Genomic DNA, 23,165 nt, shown 5'->3' on the forward strand with positions numbered 1-23,165 from the left:
GTCTTATATCCTTGTAAGAATTAGTAGAACAGTGGAGGAGATGGAGCAGCCACAGGGTCTTCCACCTCCAGGTTCTGTGGAAAGAAGCATTTTGTCCACCTCACCATAGAGCCAAGCAGATCCCACAAATAAGACGGGTTCAGAGAACTCGGAGTTTACACTGGCTGTCTGCTTTTTGAGAAAGCTGTTTTGCTGCACCCTGAGGTATCTGGTTACATGTTCTGAGTGGCTTTTGCTCTGTCAGGGATGACAGACAGTTGTAGGGAGACACTGAGCTGCTCTTCTTAGATCCTCACAGTACTCCATGCTTTGTGGACTATGCCCCTGGGTTTCTGTGAGAAAGGCCAGTTTTCAAAACAGTCTGATACACACAGCCCACAAGAATCACTATTTGTCATCACTCTCTGATATCTGTGTTGTCCGTCCGTCTGTCTGTCCATCCATCTCATCCATCCATCCAATCAGTTGTTTGATTACCAAAGCACATGGAGTCATGGAGTTAACAATCTCTGCCCTGGTGTTTTGCGTTGTATACTAGACCTTTTCTGCTTATCTCCAACTCCTGTCTCTTCAGCTCCTTTAGAACGCACCCCGTGACCAGCTTCTCTCACAGACCAGCCTGCGGCTTCTCGCGGTGTCAGCTTTGCTGGTGTTAGTTTAGCTGCTTCTCTGCTGTATGGAAATTTGCTCACATAGAGACTTCTGAGCTGTTTCGCAATGTTGAGACTAGAATCCAGGTCTGACACATGCTAGATGGTGCCCTGCCTCTGCGCTGCATCTCCAGCCCTTGGATATAAAAGTTCTTGGCGCAAATTGTATCGTGTTTGCTCTCTTTCAAATGCTTCAATGGTTTCAGTGCACCTGTGCTTGCCTGGGTTTGATATTATGCAACTGACACTCCAGGCCATGACTTAAGGCACAAATGCGTGAGTGATGAGAGACTTTCGGCCTGGAAACCTGTGTGTGTGTGTGGGGGGGTGTAATGAATTCCCATGTGGCCAGGGTCCTTATAGCCTGCATGTCCTTGCTGAGCAATGAAAAAGAGATGCTCCCATCACAGTTACCTGTGCAGCATGGACAGACCTATCGATTGTGCTGTGGAGTGAACTCACCTGAGAGGCGGCTTCGCAAGCAAGGAAACGTAAAGAGTATTTTTATGGCAGCCGTTTGGATTTCTAATTCTCTAGACTTTACATGCTTATTATGAAAATCAAGTTCAGCACTTCCAAGGGGGCAAGAAAGTACTGTATCCTGTGGTATAAACTTACAGAATTATAACAAAAATCTTAACTCGTATAGTTTGTTTCTTGGGTAGAGTTCCATCATCTTCTCCTGGTTATGTAATTTCACTTTGGCCTTTCACAAGCAGCGGCCGTCACCCTTGACACAGGCTGGAGTTTGGAACTGCCTGGGAAAACATAAGTGACTTCTTCTTCCTATTTGAAAAATCCCTAAACACAAATTAGGAACTCCCAAAGATCTTCATGGCGGTCTGCAAGCCAGTCTTCCAGCTGCCAAGACCTATGTTATAGTGTTGGAATTGCCAGAAAAAACACAGCTGTTGTCCCAAGGAATCTGCACATCATCTTCGAGACCGGAGGACCGCGGAAATGGACTGAAGGTTAGAGGGGGAGTGGGGAGGCCATACATGCCCGTGATGCTTTAGCCAGACGACAGCCTTGGAAGGCCTTCACTAGGCACCTTATTTCTGAGATGGTCTAATGTCTGGGAAATCAGCAGGTAGACAGTCTAGGTCAGCTGGCCAGTGCTCTCCCTGGGCCGATCTGACTCTGCCTCTCAGTGCTGGAGTTATAGCATGTGCCACCATGCTTGGCTTTTTAAATGCAGGTTCTAGATTGAATTCATGCCCGCATTCTTGCAAGGCTGGCTCTTTACTCACTGAACAGCCTTCGAAGCCAGATGTCTGTCTTTTTCTGCTTGTTTGTTTTGGTTTGTTTTTTGAGACAGGGTTTCTCTGTGTAGCTTTGGAGCCTGTCCTGACACTAGCTCTGTAACCCAGGCCTCGCCTCGAATTCACAGAGATCTGCCTGTCTATGCCTCCTGAGTGCTGGGATTAAAGGTGTGCGCCACCACTGCCCAGCCCAGACGTCTGTATTAGAGAACATTATTCTGTGTAGCAGGGCTCATATCCAAATAAAATAATTCTAAACAGAAACATTACTGCATAGGTTTTAAATGACTGCTCACTTTGACAGGATTCTCCCCCACCAAAACAAAGTTCCAGGGCATACCAGCCCAAAGGTTTTTCTTGAGCTTAATCGTCTTCTAGAAAAATGTTCCTACTTCTTATTTTAGTTATTATGTGAAAGTCTGGTGTCTGGTTGTCGGTTTCATGGAGACATCAGTGAAAAGGGTTCATGGGGTCAGCAACTGTGACAAACACAGTATGTCATTTCCACAAGCTAAATTCTTGGCACAGTCTGAGCTTGGGCAGCATGTGCTGGCCTTGCTGCCTAGCTGTATCGGTTAGCTTTCGTTTCTAACCTGACAGTGCGGTCGAATAAAATGACTCCCATTTTAATTGGGCGTTTGTGATGATCTGAGATACTCCAAGTTTCATAAACTGCAAGATAACACATTTCTGTGCACATGGAAAGTATCTTTAGATTTTCTCAGTGTGTTGAATTCCTGAGGAATGTGTTCACATGTCTGATAGCATCATGGCATCCTGAGTCAGAATTTGTGGGGCTGACTGCAGCGCAGCTAACAGATGCTTCAGGCTGCGTGTAATTTCCTATCCCGAGTCTAACTTCAGCCCATGACTGGTACAGACCTCTTATATTAGTGTGTGTGTGTGTGTGTGTGTGTGTGTGTGCGTGCGCGTGTGTGTGCGCATGTGTTCATGTGCCCACACAGACATGTGGAAGCAAGAGTACAACAACTTCCGATGCCGTTCCTCATTTCTTTTTTTCAGTGTCTTTCACTGGTCTGGAATTCACTAAGTGGGCCAGACTAGCTGGGGCCACAGAGATCTTCCTGACTCAATTTCCTTGGAGCTGGCGAACAAGTATGCATCTCCACGCCCTGATTTCCTAGGTGCTGGGGATATAACTCAGGATCTCACACTGGGCTTGTCAGTCTCCTTAGCCTGTAGGATATTCTTGGGGGAAACAAGACATACACCACCTAATTTGTCATTCACATTCTTAATCAGCTTTTACCGTATCTTTTTTACATCATCTTCTTGCGTGTGATGTTTTTACTAATCCTCTCAACAATTTCTGGTTTTTTACATGAAAAATAAATAACACACTAAGGTCACAAAGTGAAGAATCATATTATGTGAGTTTGTGTTTTCTGGAACTATCTTACTTGGTCCCAGGGAATCTTTGTGAAACCTGAAGACAACCTAGTCACAGTTGTGGCTCACATCACAGTGGAAGCCATGGGACCAGCAATTCGACAGGACTCAGGGAGGTCCCTTATGGATTTGTACTTTTCTCTCTGGGATACAAGGTTATAGTGTCAACAGCACCCAAGTAATCTTTCCATTTCAGAAATTGAAAGCAACTTTCAGTCGATAGTGGCAACCAATATCAAAAGTCTGTTTTCCCAAGTCTCCTGATTTAGATTTTGTGATCTCCTCCCCCCCGTCACTACCAGCTCCTTTATCGACTATAATGAACGGCTTCTCTTAGGACCTGTTTCTGTCTAGGCGCAAGTGACTTTGTGTTTTTGTTCTGGCATTTGCAACTGTGATTTTAATTGGATTTGTGCCACTGTGATTTAAACCTCAGCATAGCTTAATGAAAATCATAAAACTGTTTAAGTAGAAAGAGACCTAAGAGACAGGCTCGTCCCGGAGTCTCACACACTCGCTCCCAAGCTGAAGCTGGCCCCAAGTGGACTTCTCTCCACAGGGAAGACCCACGCTGGACTCTTACCAAGTTTTTGAATTGGTTGTTATTTTCAAAATGCATTTCAAATAAAAGATTGTTATGTTGGGATTCCTGTAAAAATGCTGATGTACTCGATTGTAGGATGCTTGTCTAGAGCATGCATGAAATCCTAGGTCCAACCCCTAACACCAACCACATAAAACGTGGTTCATGCCTGTAATCCAGGCGCCGGGGAGGCAGCAGGATCAGAAAGGCAAGATTACTTTTGGCTTCATAGCAACTTAGAGGCCCACTTGGGCTGCATAAAACTGCCTCAAAAATTATCATATATAAATGCATGATTGATAAAAACTCAGGGTCAGAAATTGGGGTTCAACCTGAAGATCTGAAAAGTAAAATAGTCAGCCCCTGGCTCTAACCTTGGCCTCAGTCTGAAATGGTGATCCTGCCTTCTGGAATCTCAGAAGGAGAGCGCATGAGAGCCATCTCACCCTGTCTTATATTCCTCCCGAGGACTGGGATTAAAGGCGGGCACCACCCGATTTCTATGGCAGCTAGTGTGGCTCCTAGAATTGAAGGTGCGTGTTACCATAACCTGATCTGTAAGGCTGACCAGTGGAACTGTTTTATTCTCAGATCTTCCAGCAATCTTTATTTATTAAAATACAATTGAAATGCCACTACACATAAATAACAGTAATGATATTCAGTGTTTGATGAAAATTAAAAACTTTGGAAGACTGGGCAGCACTAGGCTGGTTTCTGACTTCCTGCACTCAATATGTTTGCTAGCCTGTGGAGTCCAGTTGCTTCCTGGAGTTAGGGCTGAGCTCCACAGGGCGCTGTGACCTGTGCCCCTTCGCTGGCAGTGCATGACTCGTGGTCTACTGATGCCTCCTGTCTTTGCGCCTGTGTTACAGTTTCTTAGAGCAGAACGATGAGGGATGAACAGTGTTTCTGACTGCCAGAAATGGGAAAGTGGGGTCTAATCCAAAAGGGCTTTGTGCTCTCTACATCTAAAAGTATCTTAGTGTTATGAACTGGTTTAATAAAAGAATACATTAGTGTGTGATATTAGCAAAATGTATAAGGTCAAAATACAAATACCAGATAATCAACATCTTTGTAGAGTTCCCTACATCTTTACTCTTAGATTTTTTTATTAGTTTGTGTGTGTATGTGTACATGGTATATGCGTGTGTACATGGTATATGCATGTGTATGTGTACATGGTGTGTGCATGTGTGAAGGTGCATGTGGTGGCCCTAAGTTGATGTCAGGTGTCCACCTTGATTGTTCTTCACTTTCTTTATTGAGACAGTTTCTTCACTAGGAGCTTGCCGATCCCAGCTAGTCTACCTAGCCAATTTGCCCCAGGGTCCCCTGTCCCTGCATCCATTATGGGCATTGTAGGCAGCTGCCATTCCTGCCTGCTTTTTTGATTTTTGCCCAAACTACTGCTGAATTATGGATCTCAATGTGTTTAGCTTGAAAAAATGTTAAGTAAAGTTTTGTATTGTCTTCGTCTCTCTGTCTCTGTCTCTGCCTCTCTCTCTCTCAGACACACACACACACACACACACACACAGACAAGCTCAGAAAAATAGTAGCCAACAATATTTACTTTTTATCATTTAGGGTTTTGAACATCCTTCTTTCTTTTATTATATATATGATATCTAGCTATCTCTTAGATTAAATGAAATGTTTAAAGATAACCAAACATTAACAAAGGATAAATGTAAAGAAACAAAGATATTGGGGTGGCGTATTTAGTCCAGTGGTGCAGTATTTACCCAGAATGTCCTAGGTCCCTGGGTTCACTTCACAGCACTTCAAATAACTAATATACAAGAGATAAGAAAGAGAAGTCTGTTGTCCCATCCTGTTCTTTTGTGTAAGTGGCAGGGCACATGTCACATGTGTGTATGAGTGTGCAGGCCAAAAGATGGTGTCATGTGCCGGTCCTCTGCATCCTTCTCACACTGGGGTGATTCGGGTAGGCTGGTCGGGGAGCTGAGCGGTCTGCCTGTCTGCATCTCCCAGCACAGGAAGCCACCCACAGTGCCACTCGATGTTTCCAAGCCCTGGGCACAGTTGTCCTGCAGGCCTTGAAGAGAGTCTGACAAAGGCTGCATAGAGATTTTATGGTTTTGCATGAGTATTCATGGAAATTGATTGGATCCTGTGGCTGTCATTTCACTCGGGGGACAAGATGCTGAAATAACTTCATGTGTTCACATGCTCAACTCCTGCTCGTGGCCAGGAAGTTGTTCCTCGTGTTGTCTTAGGCTGTGTGTGTGAACATTCTCACCTGTTTCCTCTGTCCCGTCAGGCTAGTATGAAGGTGGGTGGCCACCACCCTTACTAGTAAAGAGTCTCACTAAAGGCAGGTCTTGTAGTTGTGATGGAAACTCCAGCACCCAGGAAACGGAAGGAGGAGAATTTCTGTGAATTCCAGGCCAGCCTGGGCTACACAGTGATACCCTGTCTCTAACAAAGAGAAAAGACTCTCACGCTGATCCCCCTTTTTAAAGTCTAATGACTTTGCATTTTTCAAAGATGTTTCAGAGACGAGGCTTGCATAAAGTCATAGCGATGCCCTTGGGGGTGTAGAAGACCTGGAGCCCAGCAGTGTCACACCACAGACCTTCGGGAGACCCCTGGCCCTGTTGTCTGTTCTTAGAAGAGGCTCACTCCTGCCTGCCTACCACAGACAGAACCCAAGGCCCCAACAACCCAAAATGCCAGATCTTCTCTAAATCCTTTTCATCTGCACTTTTACAGGGTTACTGGTCACAAGGGTGGGACCTGGGTCCTATCTCTGGCCCAGGGTGGAGTCATGACATTCTGAGCTGCTGGAAAACCAGCTGTGTGATTGCTGATGACGTTCTGAGCTGCTGAGAAGCCAGCAGACACTTCCTGGTAAAGACTGAAAACATTGCAGTCTCTTTCTTTCACGTTTCATCCCATGGGCCTGCCAATCTCTGGGGTAGGAAGGCACTCTTCAGGAGGGCCACGTTCTAGAGAAGTGCCGTGAAGCCTACCTGCAGATAGAGCTGGGTACAGCTGTGTCTCCTTTCACTGCCCACCACCCCTCCGAGAGCTGCTTGTAGGGTCCCTGTGACCACTGTCCATCTAGCCCTGCTGGAGTGCTTTCCCTGCAGCAATCCCTGTGGCCTTTGACTCCTCTCCTCGAGAGGCAGCCTACTTTACCCTGTAATGAACCCTGCCCGCTCACACACCTTGCTGCATGCCCCTTTTGAATTCATTTGATGGAGACCTCAGGGTGAGGAGCTGAGGGACGTCAGCGCTGGATTTCAGTGGCAGCAGCAGGGAGAGCCTCCTGCTTGTGTCGCCAAAGATAAGGAAGCAGAGCAGACAGGAAGTGGGCTTGGCTGTAAAATCTTACAGTCTGTCTTTTTCTAGCTAGACTTTACCTCCTGAAGTTTCCGCAGCCTCCCTAAACACCACTGCCATATGTTCTAACACACGAGCCTGTGAGAACATTGCACATTTAACCATGTCCGGAATTAGTGTGGCCATCTTGAAGGAAGCAGGGTAAGTCAGAGAGGAATGAACCCATGCCGGTCCCCAGGGGCCATGTTGAGCCCGCACAGATCGTGCAAACCTGGCTAGTTCTGTCAGCTTGACACAGAGAAAACGCCCCTAACATCTGGCTGTAGGCAGGCCTGTAGAGCAATTTCTTTATTAGTGATTGATATGGGAGGACCCAGCCCATTGTGGCCTGTCCCAGCCTGGTGTCCTGAGTGCTATAAAAAAGCAGACTGAGTAAGTCTAAGTCATAAGGAGCAAGCCAGTAAGCAGTCGCCCCTATGGCCTCTGCATCAGCTCCTGCCTCCACGTGCTGCCCTGCTTGAGCTCCTTCCTGACTCCTCTGGTGAGGAACAATGGTGTGGAAGTGTAATCAGAATAAACCCTCCCTCCCCAGTGCTTTGGTCACGATGCTTCACCACAGTGATGGTAACCCAAACAAGACATCAGGGCTTTAGGCCAGCCCTTCTTGAAGCAGATGAACGGAGCCATTAAATCCTTCTGAGCCATCCATGGATGGAAACATGAGCTGTGATAGCCGAGGGTCACCCCGGGAAGTATCGCAACCCGCTGCCATCCTGGGAGCTGGGGTTGACTTTGCGGTTTTTAAAAGAGGCCTGGCAGTGCCCCGTCTCCATTACTCCTGCGCTCAGGGTGAGTGGAGTGATCCACAAGTGCCATTCTACCCAGTGCTCATGCATCGTCAGCCATAAGGATCACATTTGCTGCTACTGTCTGCTAGATCGGTATCTATGGAACACTCGATATCAGAAGAAACCAGTGGAGTCTGCTGGGAAAGTGCAGAGATAAATAAGGAAGGACCACGCCCACACTGACATAGGATCCTGGAAGGACTTCTGCTAGTTGACAAAGACAGAGGGGTCACTTAGCGCCTGATCTCAGCGGGACTGTCTTGGAGTTTTGAATGCTGTGGTTGAAGCTATGCCGTGAACAATACTAAGGGAGATTTTCTATAAAGAAAGTCATTTATGGAGTAGCTCCTGGGCAATCCTGTTTCTTCTAGTTGTCTTAGCAGGTCACCTGGGGGGAAGACCATGAACCAGAAGAAGAAGATGATGTACAGAGGACAAAACAGAGTTTGGATCTAGATTGGTAAGATGAGATTCTAAGTGTGAGAATCCCATGATACGTGTCCTTGGTTGGACTCTGCAGTCTCTCTACACCTTCGGTTCCTAACTGCAGAATGCAGACAGAGTTCCCACGTTATGGGGCTGTAGGAACAAAGTGGTGATATAAGCCATGTTGAGGCTCCTTATAAGACTTATGGAGATGTTCACTGAATCTTGTCGTTGTTATTGACATCACTGTTAGGATGTGTGGTATAGATGTTTCCTTTCAACATAGCATGACCACCCTATCACCATCACGGGACAGAGATATCCTTGGCCCCATCGTCATGGCAACAAAATAAAAACAGTACAGGACTTAGGGCAATGGGTCTCAGTAACTGTGTTTCTCAGTAGAACTGGGAAGGCAGAGTCACTTGACCAGTCACTCTCTCCTCCCCAGTTGCATGTGAGGAATGAGGAAGTAGAAGGTTGTGTAAGGGGGTTGTTGTCATGGTGGGCTTTGGTAATACTCTTTCCACATCACTGGTGCTCCCATAAGAACTCTACAAATGGCCCCAACTCACTGGACCCTAACCTAGCATGGCATAGCATGGCATGTTACATAGCATGGCATGCTACTTCCGTCTGCTGGAGACAGGGTTCCTATCTGGGTAACCCTTTGCTCATGTCTCCCCATGAAAAGCATGGCAACTCTTCACTCCTAGTCTTAGGATTGCCTCTGGTTGTCTAGGTGATCATAGGGCTTAAAATACAGCATGGTATTTAAACTCTGCTCTTAAAGTTCTAATTATGGAACTGTATCTTCCTCTTGAGAGCGTCAGAGGGAGCAGGACCTTAAATGGTCAGATGGAAGTCACCTCTGGAAGGTGCCACCCTTTGATTTGTAAATCCAGACTTCTTCCTGGAGAGCATTTGTTCCTTCAAAGGTGGAAAGATCCCCCAGAACAGTCCATTTCATGCCTAGTATCTGATGAAAAGTCATACCAGGTATTTCTGCTTAGACAGATTCTTTGCCTCACTATTGCTGTTCCCCAAGACCCTACAGGCCACAAACCATGGCATCACAATTGCCTAACATGTCATAACTCTTGGGACAGGGAGATAGCTCAGTTGGTATGTGCCTTGTAATCATGAGGACCCGTGGGTAATCATGAGGGTCCTGCTAGCTTACTTGGTGAGCTCTAGTCCAGTGAGAAAGTTGGCAGCACCTGAGGATGATACCACAGGTCCTTTGGCCTTCATACACATGCACCACACACACATGACCACGCACATATGCACCACAGACATACACACATGAACACACATGCATGAACCACACAATTTACCCCACACATGCACCACTCACACATATGAACACACACAATATACCATACACACAAACACACACACGCATGCAACACATGCATATGTACTGCATAACGCACCATACCTGTACCACATACATGAAAACATACATGCATCACACACATGTGAACACACATGCACCACACATGTATACACCATACACACACGAACATATTCACATGTACCACACAATGCACATGAACACACACATGTACCACACAATGCACATGAACACGCACACACATGTACCACACAATGCACCACACATGCACCATACACACACGAAAACATACACAAATATTAAATGAAATTGAAAATTCCGTTTCTGGCTTGTGCATAGCCACCTTTCAAGTGCTGATAACCCAGGGGCTGCTGGCCACTGTGATGGGCAGCGTAGATGTGGATTGTTTTGGTTGTCATTGAAAGTCTCTGGAATAGTTCTGCTGAACAGTCATACTCAGTAGGTTTCCCTAGTGATTCCAGCCCTGCCTGTCTGATGGGGAGCAACAGTTTGACCTCCCTGTCTTGCTTTATTCATCTGGAAGATGAGGCTCTGGCTATTGGTGCCTTGTTCTTGCCTGTGTCCACAGTACCTACTGTGTGCTGTAAGCACTGCTAGCTCTTAGTAAGTCCTTTATAGTTCAACAGAGTTGAGCTCACACAGTGCGTAAGGACTGGTGCTGCTGGCACTTTAGTGGGGAGGGTGGCTTTGGGATTTTGCCAATGTTTTCAGAGACATATAATTAGGTTTAAGGACTATCGAATAAAGAATTTAAAAGAAAGAATATATGGGAAGAGCCAACAATAGATAATCACTTTCATGTTGTGATAAAGAGGGGTGGGAAAAGAGGAAGCCACGTGAGTAGATCCTGGGCATGAGGTCACTCAGACACATCTCCCCTCTTTCAACACTTTGTCACAGGCGTATCCCGAAGCCCTGAGTGTAATTGTCTTGGCTGGAATGCCTGTGCTGGAGGAAACAAATCTGAGCGTGTCAACAAATTAATTAAACAGAGTAGGCAGCGGTGCACGGGCAGAGCTGTGGTGTGTGATGGGGTAACGTGACTGTGCAGTTGTGTTGGGAAGGAGAGGGAGGTACCAAAAATACTGCACAGTTCTGGGGACCAGAAAACAGGCTTGGGGAGCTGATGTGACAAGGGAAACCAGAAATGAGATTAGGGAAATGGAACTGCGTTATTCAGGAAAACATACATGTGAATCCACCCCTGGAGCTCAAATGTAAATTTCAAAGCAAAGATAGCAGCCGTCATTTCAGAGGAGCTGGGATCAGGAGGGGCGGAGATGTCTTTCAAAGGGCTCAGGTCTGTGCCTCCAGAGAAGAGTGGCTGGTACAGTGCAGCAGACGGACGGGGATGTCAAAGCTGGAAGGAGCAGATGGCCAAGGCGTAGCTTTCTTGGGTGCCGACTCTGGGTGCACATTATGTTTCACTCTAAGTTAGCAAATATTAAGACATTAAAGTGCACTAAGCATGCTTGCCATATTGTTATCACAGAGTTAAAGGGAATTAGACTGGGTGGGTTGTGTATCAGCAGTGCTGAGGTGGCGAGAGTAAGGTTAGCTGGCTTCCTGTCTCCTGGATCTCAGACTTGGCCAGTGATACCCGAAGTGGCCACCTACTTCCAGAAAGGCAATGAAGAAAACTACATTTTGGGTGATACTTAGGTTAAAGGTGACATTGACTTTTAGTAGGGTTTGTACATGGAAACTGTTCTATTAGATTTAGGTGTGTCACTTACCCCAAGCCATTATCAGTGGGCTCATGATGATCAGCAGACTATTGATTTTGCCAGTGCATCCTTAAGATGCCTTTCTTTATATTTACTTTCAGGGTTGGAGCTTCCTGTGTGGGCTGACTAAGGCCACATGGTGAGCTTAAGGTCTTCATTGGGTGACAAACCTATTGACCAAGGATTAGCTCGAGGTCAGAGTTGGTGACCTCTCAGAACAGCCATATTAGGACTGTGTAGCCAGAGAGTGACTGATTACCTGGAGCACTGGCCACAACCTTTGCTCCTGATCGCCAAGTTCAGGATTGCCGGGTTCTCTTCATGGTGTTCTAAGTCCATAGCATCACAGCCCAGAAAACAGAAGAAACTTCTTCCTCTCTACTACTTCCACCTGAATCCAAACCGTAGTTGTTCTGGTTGTGCGGGCTGCCAATCCTGGCTACTGTGGAGGCTGAGGCAGGAGGATCATTATAATCTCCAGGCCAGCTTGCGCAACTTGGTGGTTTGTTTTCAAAAAAAAAAAAAAAAAAAAAAAGGAAAGGGCTAGCAGGGCTAGGATGCATAACATCCATGTACAGGAGAAAACACGCTTGTACTTTGTTTATTTGTTCTGAAACTGTATTTCTGAATCTCTGTTACTTCTGCTAGATGCTGATCTAGGAAGTAGGGATGAAGTGGACTCCTAATTTAGTTGATAAACAAAACAGTTCTTCACAACTGGCATATTAGCCCTGACTCCTTTAGACATGATTTAAAATGCAGTGGAAAAAGCATCCCATTCTCATACCCACAGGGTGTCAACTGGATGCGCAAAGAAATAGCCAAAATGTGTGCCAACTGCCGCCCTGCTCCAAGGTATGTTTTAGGAAATAACACGCACAAAAGGAGGTGGCTCTAGACGATATCTTTTGTTCTCCAGCTGTGGAGTCATTAGAAGAGAACATTAAGGTCTCCGACCAAAGAGAAAGAAACAACACTGGTATCTAAATATACAGCTATATGTAAATTGATTTAATATGTTTTGTTATGTGTTTAATCTATGTAAAAACAGTAGAAATCTGCATATACATTTAAAAAAATAGGTCAAGGCAACCATCTTTGTAGCTATGTGTTTTCTGTTATAGCCATAGTGTTCCATTGTTACGACAGAGTACATGAAATAGTCTACTTAGGGGAAAGATTTATTTGGGCTCACAGTTTTGGAATTATGTGTTCTGTGATGGGATGGAGCATGTGGAGGACAGTGCATTGTGGAGCAAAGCTTCTCACCCCCTGGAAGCTGAGAAGCACAGAGAAAGAGACGCCAGGCTGGCTGCTTGGTACTCCCTTCCAGGCATGTCCTCAGTGACCAAACAGCCTTCTGGTGAGCTCTTTCCCTCCCAGGTTCCACCAGCTCCCAGTGGAAGCCTTGTCTCTAGCATGTGGACCTTAGGGGGATACCAGGAGTTAGAGGAGGTATGCAAGCGTGCGTTCGTGCGTGCGTGCGTGCGTGTGTGTGCTAGATACAGACAGTGGTCAGTGGCGAGCGGAAGGACCATGAGAAGTGAAGCACAGAATTCCTGAGTGTTTTCATAATTATTGATTAGGTATGTATGGTTCAGTATTCATGATCAGGAGTGATGACAACCAAAGGGAGAATCTGGAGCAAGATGACTAGGAGACAGACACAGGAAACTGGCTTCGAGTGTGTTAATTGTGAGTCCTGCAGATCATTTGATATATAAAATATGTTTTCTTCATAAGGTATTGGTATATATGCACACACGCATACATTATGTACCAATAGTAAGTAGAAATATCTTTCACATTCCAAAGGTGGGAATATGACATTAAAATTTTCTTAATAGCAGAATTAAGCCACCTTTATTTATACACTATGTATCAAAATAGTTTTAAAGAACATCTATATGGAATTTTCTAGAAAAAACAAGTACATTTTTAAACTGATGAAATATACATATCATTTGCAGCCATAACAAGTTGTTGATTACATGATTTTTAAAAGCCAATAATTATTCCAATATTCATCTAAAAAAGCCCGACTGAGTGAGAAGATAAACCATCCTCCACTAGCAGATGAAAGGGTGTGCACAGTAAAATCATGAAAGAGTACACTAGAGAATTACTCAAGTGCGTGAAGGAAAATTATGTAAATATCATTTTTCAGAAATTTAAATGTAAGAAAGTTCCAAAAGCGGTAGACTATTAAATCATAAATATGCATCACCATGAAGCAATAATGAAGATATTACACATTTCTCCTTAGGATAAACATTCAATGAAAATAGAAAACATTTTCAGAGTACCCTGATTGCCAAGTGTTTACATCAGCACAGCTGACTCAGTCTAGAATAAACAGAGATTTAGGTGGAAAAGTAAGTGAAGTATGCTTTCTTTTTTCCTTTTTCTAGAAGACATTCCTTTAGGATTAGACACTTCCATAAAAGAAATCATTTTTAAGAGCTTAAAAAGTTACCTGTTTGGCTGCAGAGACGGCTCAGTCAGTAAGGTGCCTTCTAGGCAGCGTGAGGACCTGAATTCAGATCTTCCAGTCTTCAGGTAAAAGACAGGTGTATCTATCTGTGCCTGTTCACCGGGCTCTGGGAATCTCCACAGGAATTCTCCCAGCGTGGTAATGCAGTGGTGGGCCAGGGCAGCATGCACGTGGGCCTGGAAGTCCATGCAGCCTGTCCAGTTCCAAGTCAGAACCAGTTCACTCGGTGCCATTGGGACTCTTCCTGGCCTAGCATCTTACAAACCACAGGTGCCAGTATCCCTCAGAGACAAAACAAGTGGATAACCTTAAACTCAAACCAGAGAGCCTGCCCACAATCAGAAGGTTTATAGTATGCACTGACATTTCTGGGAATAATGTGAACATTGAGAAATGTATTGGAGAGCCATCCAACCTTGGTCACGATTTAGATGTTTAATGTCCCTCGCTGCCAGCCTCGTGTGTGAACCCAGTCTAAACGGTTTTAGGAAAGTTGTGGAATCTTTGGGACGTGGAATCTGGCTGAAGGAAGTAGGTGACTAGGGAGTGGTCTTGAGATACATAGTGATCTTGACGAAGTGTCCCCTACTTCCCGTCCTGTCCCATTCCTCATCCATGGAGATTTGAACAAACGTCCCCACACTCCCTCTGCCACAGCTTTGAGCTGCTCACCACCATGTGTGCCTGGCCACCATGATAGGCTGTGCTGTAGCTGGATTTTCCTTGGGGCTGCCAGCTCTCCAATAATGGAGACTTGTTAATTATGAAAGCTTGACTTTAATTTAGACTTGTCCCATTAGCTCTTATAATTCAAATTAAACCATGTTTTTATTAATCTACGTTCTACCACATAGCTTTTACCTTTCTTCCATTTTGTGTGTCTGACTTACTCTGTGTCTCAGTGGCGTCTCCTCTGCGCCTCAATTACCCCGTCCTACTGTACTTTCTGCCCAGAAGTTCAGCCTGTACCTCCTGCCTAGCTATTGGCTGTTCAGCTCGCTATTAAACCAATCACAGCAGTGTGTCTTCACAGAGTGTACAGATATTCCACAACATTGTGCCCTCAGTCTCTGAGCCAAAATAAATCCTTCCTCCATCGAGTGACTTCTTGTCAAGTGTTCCATCACAGCAATTAGAAATAGAACACAGTTTGATAGACAACTGAAACTTATTATTTACAACAAATAGACTGAGAAGTGGTGGAGAAATGTGTGTGTGCGTGCACACGTGCCCATGTGTACCTATGCTGTGACAGCTAGAATTTCCTCTTGGGACTTCCTCTGTTGCTTCACATTCCCACCCTATTCTTTGAGACAGGGTCTCTCATGAACCCAGCGCTCACTTGCTGGACAGCTACACTGGCATGTGGGAGAGCTTCAGGGGTCCTTTTATTTCTGCTCCTGAGTGCTGGAATTACAGGCACATGCTTTCATGTCTGGCTTTTTACCTGGGTGAATGGGTGCTAGGAATCTGACCTCAGGCCTCATGCTTGTGAAACATGCTTTACCCATGGAGTCATTTCCCTGACCCCGAGGAAGAGGTATTTAAATCAAGCTACTATGATGCAGATCAGAAATATCCTGATTGTCTGATCGGCTTGACACATCCTAGAGTTGCCTGAGAAGGAGCTTTCAGTCGAATGATTTCCCAGATCAGACTGGCTTGTGGGGAATTGTCTTGGTGGTTGATTCATGTGGGGGGGCCTAGGCAGCCGTGGGCCAGGCCTTCCTAAGCAGATGGTCCTGGGTTGCGCAGGAGCCAGAGGGAGCCAGTTAGCAATACGTGCTTACCCTCGGTCTCTGCCTCCAGCCCCTGCCTGCTAAGACACAAGATGAAATTTTCTCCCCATGTTCCTCTAGTCTTGCTGTTTATCACAGAAGCAGCACAGCACTTGTTACTCAGGCAGTGCTGGGAGCCGTCCCCCATGTCTGTTAGATGCTCTTCGGCATCTTCCTGGCCAGTTGTGCAGATCTGCTAAGTCTCTCTGAAAAGCACACTGAGGAGCTGGGCACTCACTCACAGAGCACATGGGTGTTTCTCAGCTAAGTAAGTGTGGGCTGACTGATGGAGGATTACAGACACCCTCAGATGTATTTTCTTCAGTTAGTGCACTTTGCAGAATAGGTATGTCATAGAGGGCTGCAGAGACCAGATGTAGGATTGCTAAGCAGGGTATGACAAATTCTAGATAGAAAGCATGGTACAGGATGGATTCCACGAGACCAGTTGACCTTCAGTATTGGTAAAGGTTGTGTTAGGGTCCATGAGAAGTCCCATAAAAGACCACCAGACACATATGCAATCAGCAAGAGTGTTTATTCCAGCATGCAGGGCCAGCCATCTGACAAAATGGTGCCAAGAGAAGCACACAGGCTCCTTTTAAGCAAGATTAGGGGAACTCCATGGAGGGGGGTTCAATCTGGGGACTGATTGATGGGTTTAAACAAAAAAGTTTACGATTGTTGTAGAATTGGTAGGTGTTTCTAGTGGTTAGGGACTTCCCAGCTGCAGGGCTGAAAGCTGTCTTTAGCTAGCAGAAGGCTGTGAGGAGCCTGCTGATTGGTTGCCGCGGGTTGTGATTTTTTTTTTTTCTGAGAACTGTTCATTAAATTCCAGTAAGCTGAAACTCAGGCCTAGTTTCTGGCCAGACTATTAGGAGCCTGTCATGGCGTTTGTTCGACTCTCTCAGATGCTTGTGGTGGATTTTTCCCCTTAGTTCACCAGCCAGCAAGTACAGCCATAAACTAGAAAGTGTCCACACACTGAGGAGCTTGTTCTCAGTCAGGAAGGAGCCCTTGGAGTCCTATACCTCAGCCCTGGGCTTTCCCAGCAGACCCCGGAGTCCTGGCTGCTGGCTGACAGGATATGAGGGACACAGAGCAGGCCTCTCCCAGAGTGTGGGCTTGACTGCTTCTCCAGTGTGGGAAGGAACGCCCTCCACCTCCATTTCTCAAAATGCAGCCCAAAGAGATGCGGACTCCATGCATTTCTCTCCCCTTGCTCTGTCTTTTGATTCTATTGCTTCTAATAACTGGAAAGAAACATCCCTGAAGAAATAGACCCGTCTCTTTTCTTGCCAGGAAATGTTGTAATTCAAGGGAAACTCCCACGAAAGCTTGGGTATCATTTTGATCATTTAAGGCTATCTTTATCCTGGCAAAACAATTCCAGTAAAATACTTCTTGGATAAGGTGGAAAAATCAGTTTCTCAAATAATCACACAAATAAGAAAAACGCATTGGAACCCAGTGTTCCCACCTGCACCAGCGCCCCATCCTCTCTGTACTGCCCTATGGACAGTGCAGGTAGTCACAGCTGGAGTTCGGCCCAATACCTCCTTTCCTGATTAACTTTGACATTTTGACTAACTGTAGAATTAGCTGCTTGAGAAATTTTATGATGTTAGGTATATGTCTTTTAAATTTTAGCTAACCTCTTCTATGTAATAGCATACTCTTAAGGGTTAACGCACAGTGTTCATTATCTGTCTTTCCTTGTAAAGCCCACAGAGGCACCATGTAATCTTGCTGGTTGCTAACACAAATAAAATCACTGTTGCTAAGGGGAATGTCTTACAACCAAAGTCCTAGAAAAGAATGGATTGAAACAATGTGTTTCCATGGGGAAAAGGAACAGGCCCTTTGATCTTCTGGGATAATCTCCCAGGTCTTGGGAGAAGGAGTGACATGGTCTGGGAAGCTAGGTTAGCTGCATAGTTCCCGGATACACCATCCTTTTCATTTATATTTTTTCGAATTTTCTGGGGAGGTCGGTGTTAATGTAATACCTTCTAGAGAAGCATTCCCCTAATCCACACTGTGACCCTGACCAGCAACCTGCAGAGGTGACAGAGACCTCAGGGTGAGGGCAGTGGTGCTGCAGAGTGGACACAGTGTTGACCCAGAACTGTCAAGCTGATCATGTCCTGGAGTCACAGTCTAAGGGACGTGGTAGTGGTGCCCTCTCTTCCTTTTCTTGTCACCCAGCAGCTCACAGGCGCTAAGGCCTGGCAGCTGGGATCTCCAGGCTCTTCCTCGTCTTCCTTAACATACCTATTGCTGAGGTGACTCTTACAGGAGTCCTCATAGAGTGTTGTGTTGGAACTGAGTTATGGGCACTCCGTGCCAGGACTGGGGTGGATGGTGTGCTAAGGAATGTTCTTCCCCTGTCTCTGGGGTTTGTTGCCTGCATCTGACATTTAAATGTTTTTTTTTTCTCATACAGATGGTTCTTCCTGCCAGCCAAGGATATGGTTCCCAGCTCCGTCTCTGAATTTAGGCTAGCTCCTTCATTTCATTGTGTTCAATTGTCTGCTCTTTTGACACAAAGATTCTTGTTGCCCAGTCTGGCCTCCAGCTTGCTGTGTAGCTGAGACTGGCCTTGAACTCTTGATGTTCCTGTTTCCACCTTTCAAGTGCTGGGACTACAAGTGTTCTGGTTTTCTTTTTTTTTTTTTAACAGTTTTTTTAAAGATTTTTTTTTATTTATTATATATACAATACAGTGTATGCCTGCATGCCAGAGGAGGGCACCAGATCTCATTGTAGATGGTTGTGAGCCACGATGTGGTTGCTGGGAATTGAACTCAGGACCTCTGAAAGAACAGTCAGCGTCTTTAACCTCTGAGCCATCTCTCCAGCCCGTGTTCTGGTTTTCTTTCATTGTGTGATAAACACCACGACCAAAAGCAACCTGGGGAGGGAAGGGCTTATTTGACTTACATGTCCTGATCACAGCCAGGGTAGGACCTCAGACAGGAGCAGAGGAAGGAACCTGTGACAGATGCTGCCAACTGACTTGTTCCTGGTGCTCAGCTTGCTTTTTTACAACCCAGGACCATTTGTCCTGGAGTGGGAGCAACCACAGTGGGCTCCACCCTCCCACCTCAGTCATTAACTAAGAAAATGCTCCATAAACATGCCCACAGGACAGTCTGATGGAGGTGATTGCTCAATTGAGACTCCTTTTTTTCTCTTGATGTGTCTGGCTTGTCGTGCTGATAAGAACTCTGCCAGCAGGCTCTGCGGCTGCGCTGCCTCTCTGTCCACAGTTCTGACTGCGTCCTTGCAGGAGCGAACTCCTCCTGCCAACATGGCCCTGTGCCTTCATCAGTCACACTTTCACTAAGGAAGAGTTAAGTGAAAGAAAGATCCTCTTATAATGTGATCAGGAAAAATGACTCCAAATAGTTGTAATTTGTTGAGGCTCCATGGTCAGTGATTGAAGTAGGGCCTTTGTCAGACAGACAGCCTGGCCCTTTCCCCGCACAGGCCGTTTTCTCTGGGGAAAGCATGGTGATATAGTCACAGGCCTTGGCCAAGCTAAGACGTCATGGTCTGTACGACGTTGTATAATGATGATTATCTGGCTGTTTGTGAGGAAACAAATCAGAAAGATAGTGCCGCAGCCAACTGTAGGGTTTAAATACACACAGTCAAATAGTCGTCGTTATATAACTTCATGAAACGCCACGCCTTTCATATGAACACCAGGAGGAGAGGAACTTCCTTAATGAACTGGATGGATCCTCACACTACCTCAGGGGCCAGGCGTCCCAGGGTTCCCACAGCACTTTCCAGCCGATAGGAACGCAGTCATGACCAGTGTGGGGGGGAAAGCTGTCTTGTAAGTTTTGTGCAGCATTTTAAATATTTTGTTTATCACCTTACGCTAATGGTTTTACTTTTTAAATTACACTTATTTATTTTGGGGGCAGGGTGCACACACAGCACATGTGTGGAGGTCCCACAACAAGCTGCAGAAGTTAGTTCTCTCCTCCTAGTGGGTTCTGGGGACTCGACAGCTCATCAGACCTTGGAGCCTCTACCCATTGAGCGCCTTTGCTGGCCCTATCCATACAGTCATGATTTAAAATAATTCTATCCTGGAACTCCTGCTGCTAGCTTTGATCTTCTGTACAGGTACCGACACATGCATTTTGGATGAAATAATGTATGACTAAATTAAATTTGGTGATTTATAGATGGAAAATATAGAAAAGTGCTTTTTTAAAGGAAGAATTTAACAGCAATAACCAGGAAAAGTTGATGTTGGGAAGACCCTACATACGTAGTGAGAGATCGGCTAGCGGGACAGAGAGTGGAGTTGCTGGCCCGCTTGAGGGTCTACATGAGGGTTCCTGTGCCTGGGGCTTCACAGCTTCCAGTTTCCTACCCAGAAGAAGGAATACTTTTTCTACTGACGGGAACTTTTCAGTATTTATAAATTTTAAAAGAAAGATAAATTATTCATAAATATTGTCATTTTATGTAACCAAAATAAGCCTTTGATTTGATGGATTCCATTCAGATGGTGTTGAACATCATGAGGGAGGTAGGGAGCCACCACGGCACTGGGGCCACAGGCAGTGAGTGTCAGGTGCACTTCAAGGTCATCTCAGTACACAGTGAGTTTCAGGACAGCCCGACGTACACAGGGGCTCTGTCTCCAAAACCGGGGTGCACAACTGTCTAAAACTTCTCCGGAAAATGTTAGGGCAAATTTGTATTTGGTTTAGGAAACACTGGCTTGTCCACCTATTCTCACATGGGAACTGGTCAGACTTCCTAACTTGAAATACCTTGACTGTGACTTCCTCCTGAGATTTATATGGTCAGGGACGTTATGTACCCATCACTTCTTTAAAATGTGCAGCCCTTCTTCATGTGAGGGAACTCTACCTTTCAAATCAGCCTCAGAATGTTCAATTATAATCCATGGATTAATTCTGACTTGCACATGAAAGCAGTCACATGACCAGTGCATGCTCATCAGACTGTATCCATACAGCAACCCATATGCTCAGCATCTTTTGAAAAATACCTTTTAGTCATGATATGTTTGGCATATCTAGCTTTTTCAAAAGGATTAATTATTTCACTTCTTTTTGTATAAAGGCTCATTGTTTAAAAGAAAATCACTTGTTTGGATTAGAAAAATATAATAAAAATTAAAATTGTATCATTTTGTAACAATAGCAGGTGCCTGGGAGGACATGGAACAGCCAGAAATTCCTGTGTATTACAGGTGGGCGTGGACATAGGAACAGCTATTTCATAAAAAGGCCTTTCATTATCTACTAGTGACACAGCAAGGGGAACACACACACACACACACACGCTAGCGTGCTCATAGAGATGTATTAGAATGTTCCTAAGAGTCAGACACTGGAAAGCACCCAAATGCCTGTCAGTATTAGAAGGGATGCCCAGGCCCTATCGTAATTGTCTTATTGAATCCTGCAAAGCAGTGAGACCATGGAGACCTGCATAGCACACAGCAGTGGGACTAACGTTTGGAAGCATGATACTACGGAAACAGATTACTGTTTGATCATGTTCTCATACGATTCAATCCAGGCATGAAGGGCAGGGGAGTGATTGCTTCCGGGGTGATAGTGACTAGCGTGGGCACAAAGGGGCTTTTCTATGAGCTAAAGATGCTCTTGATCTGCTTCTGGCTCTGGTGCTGTAGACACAACATGCACTTTATGAGAACTTGCCTGCCACTACAAACCTACTAAGTGTGCACTGCCCTGTGTGTATTCCATGTCGCTAACAAGCTGGTGACATACTCCATGATCAGAGTAAGACACTAAATAGGTAGAACCTAAGTGCTTTTCCGTAAAGCAAAAACAAATTTCTCATAACATTTTCCAGAAATTTTTTCATTGGTTTTTGCACTTTGATTTTTGGAGATAGTTTCCATGTAGTTCAGGCTGTCCTAGACTCACTATGTAGCTGAGGATGACCTTGAACTTCTGATTCTCTCTCCTCTAGCTTGTAGAGGGATTGTAGGCATGTACCACCATATCTGGTTGTATGTGGTGTACATGCTCAGTAAGCACCCCACCAGCTACGTGGCATTTCCAGCCTCCAACTCTATTTCATAATGCAAGTGTCATGAGCTTTGTTGCTTACACTAAAATCCTCCAGGATGATTTGAAGCTTATGCCCTTTGAGGTGCCACAAACCATTCTTCTCTATACGTGTCTGAGACATGTTTGTTTGCCATCCATACTAGAAGGCCAGAATTCAGTGTTAGCCAGAAATCATGGTATGTATGTATTCTTAATAGCTTTGCTATAATTAGACTAACTAAGATGATGTACTGAAGGGGGTATATTACAGGGCTGGAGGGATGGACCACTGACTAAGGGCACTTACTGCTTTTGCAAAGGATCCAAGTGTAGTTCCCAGCACCTACATGGTGGCTCACAATCACCTGTGACTCCAGTTAAGGGGCTTTGACACCCTCTTCTCTTCCATAGGTTTATGTGTTGAGCATATGCATACATGCAGGCAAAACACTCATGCAAACAAAATGAAAATAACTCTAAATCTTATAAAGAGCATGTTGTAAGCTCAGTGAAATATGGGTAGTGTGTTTCATTACTGAGTGTTTCTCAGTAGGATGTGCGACGTGGACTTGAGTGAAATAGAACGTAGTGAGAAGTCGGCTGCAGTACCAGTCTGGTCAGTGTTTCCAATGCATACAAGCAAATCTGTTCAATATTTTAAATGACTTATTTAAGTCAGTATTTTATGTTTAATTTAAATATAGAGAGTATTGAAATAAGTAGAAAACACAGGTTCTCACTAAGAACAAATCTCCTACTCTTCCTGAGCTTGAAGTTTTTTGGGTAAAGAGCGAAGATTGACATCACGGAGGCGTGGCACTCACTGGCACCAGATGCTGTTTTCTGTGCAGATCACCGTTGGGCATGGTGGGGATGAGTGACCATCACTCAAAGAAGTTCCTCAGCAGATGATATGACTAGGAATGACTGGGACCTTACAAAGGAGCTTAGGGAGACACTGATGTAGACACGAAAAAAACCTTAGCGGCAGCAACCCTGATAAACGCCTGGCATGGTGTCCACTCACACAGTACCTGCTGATACTGGATCCAGGACTAGAACTCACTTTTCTGGAAAAAACAGAGACCAAATTTTGAAGAAAATTCTAACTTGAAATATTTAGACATCAAGGTATCCTTAAAGCACTAAAGCTGACATTGAACCACATTTGAAAAAATATTCACATACATTGCCTTCCAACTCATTTTCAG

General features: G+C 45.1%; 1 protein-coding gene and 1 long non-coding RNA gene across 3 annotated transcripts in view; both read left to right on the forward strand.

Moving 5' to 3' along the window:
* Nucleotides 1-23,165, forward strand: part of Lmntd1 (lamin tail domain containing 1) — a 245,802-nt gene that overhangs the window by 9,012 nt on the left and 213,625 nt on the right. The gene's annotated exons all lie outside the window — the stretch shown is intronic.
* On the forward strand, nucleotides 1,458-8,412 carry LOC125399221 (uncharacterized). Its single transcript, XR_007231651.3, has 2 exons — nucleotides 1,458-1,621; nucleotides 6,648-8,412. It is a non-coding gene; the product is annotated as an uncharacterized LOC125399221 (long non-coding RNA).

The sequence above is a fragment of the Myodes glareolus genome, chromosome 3, assembly GCF_982192425.1.
Source record: "Myodes glareolus chromosome 3, mMyoGla1.1, whole genome shotgun sequence".
Classification (NCBI taxonomy): domain Eukaryota; kingdom Metazoa; phylum Chordata; class Mammalia; order Rodentia; family Cricetidae; genus Myodes; species Myodes glareolus.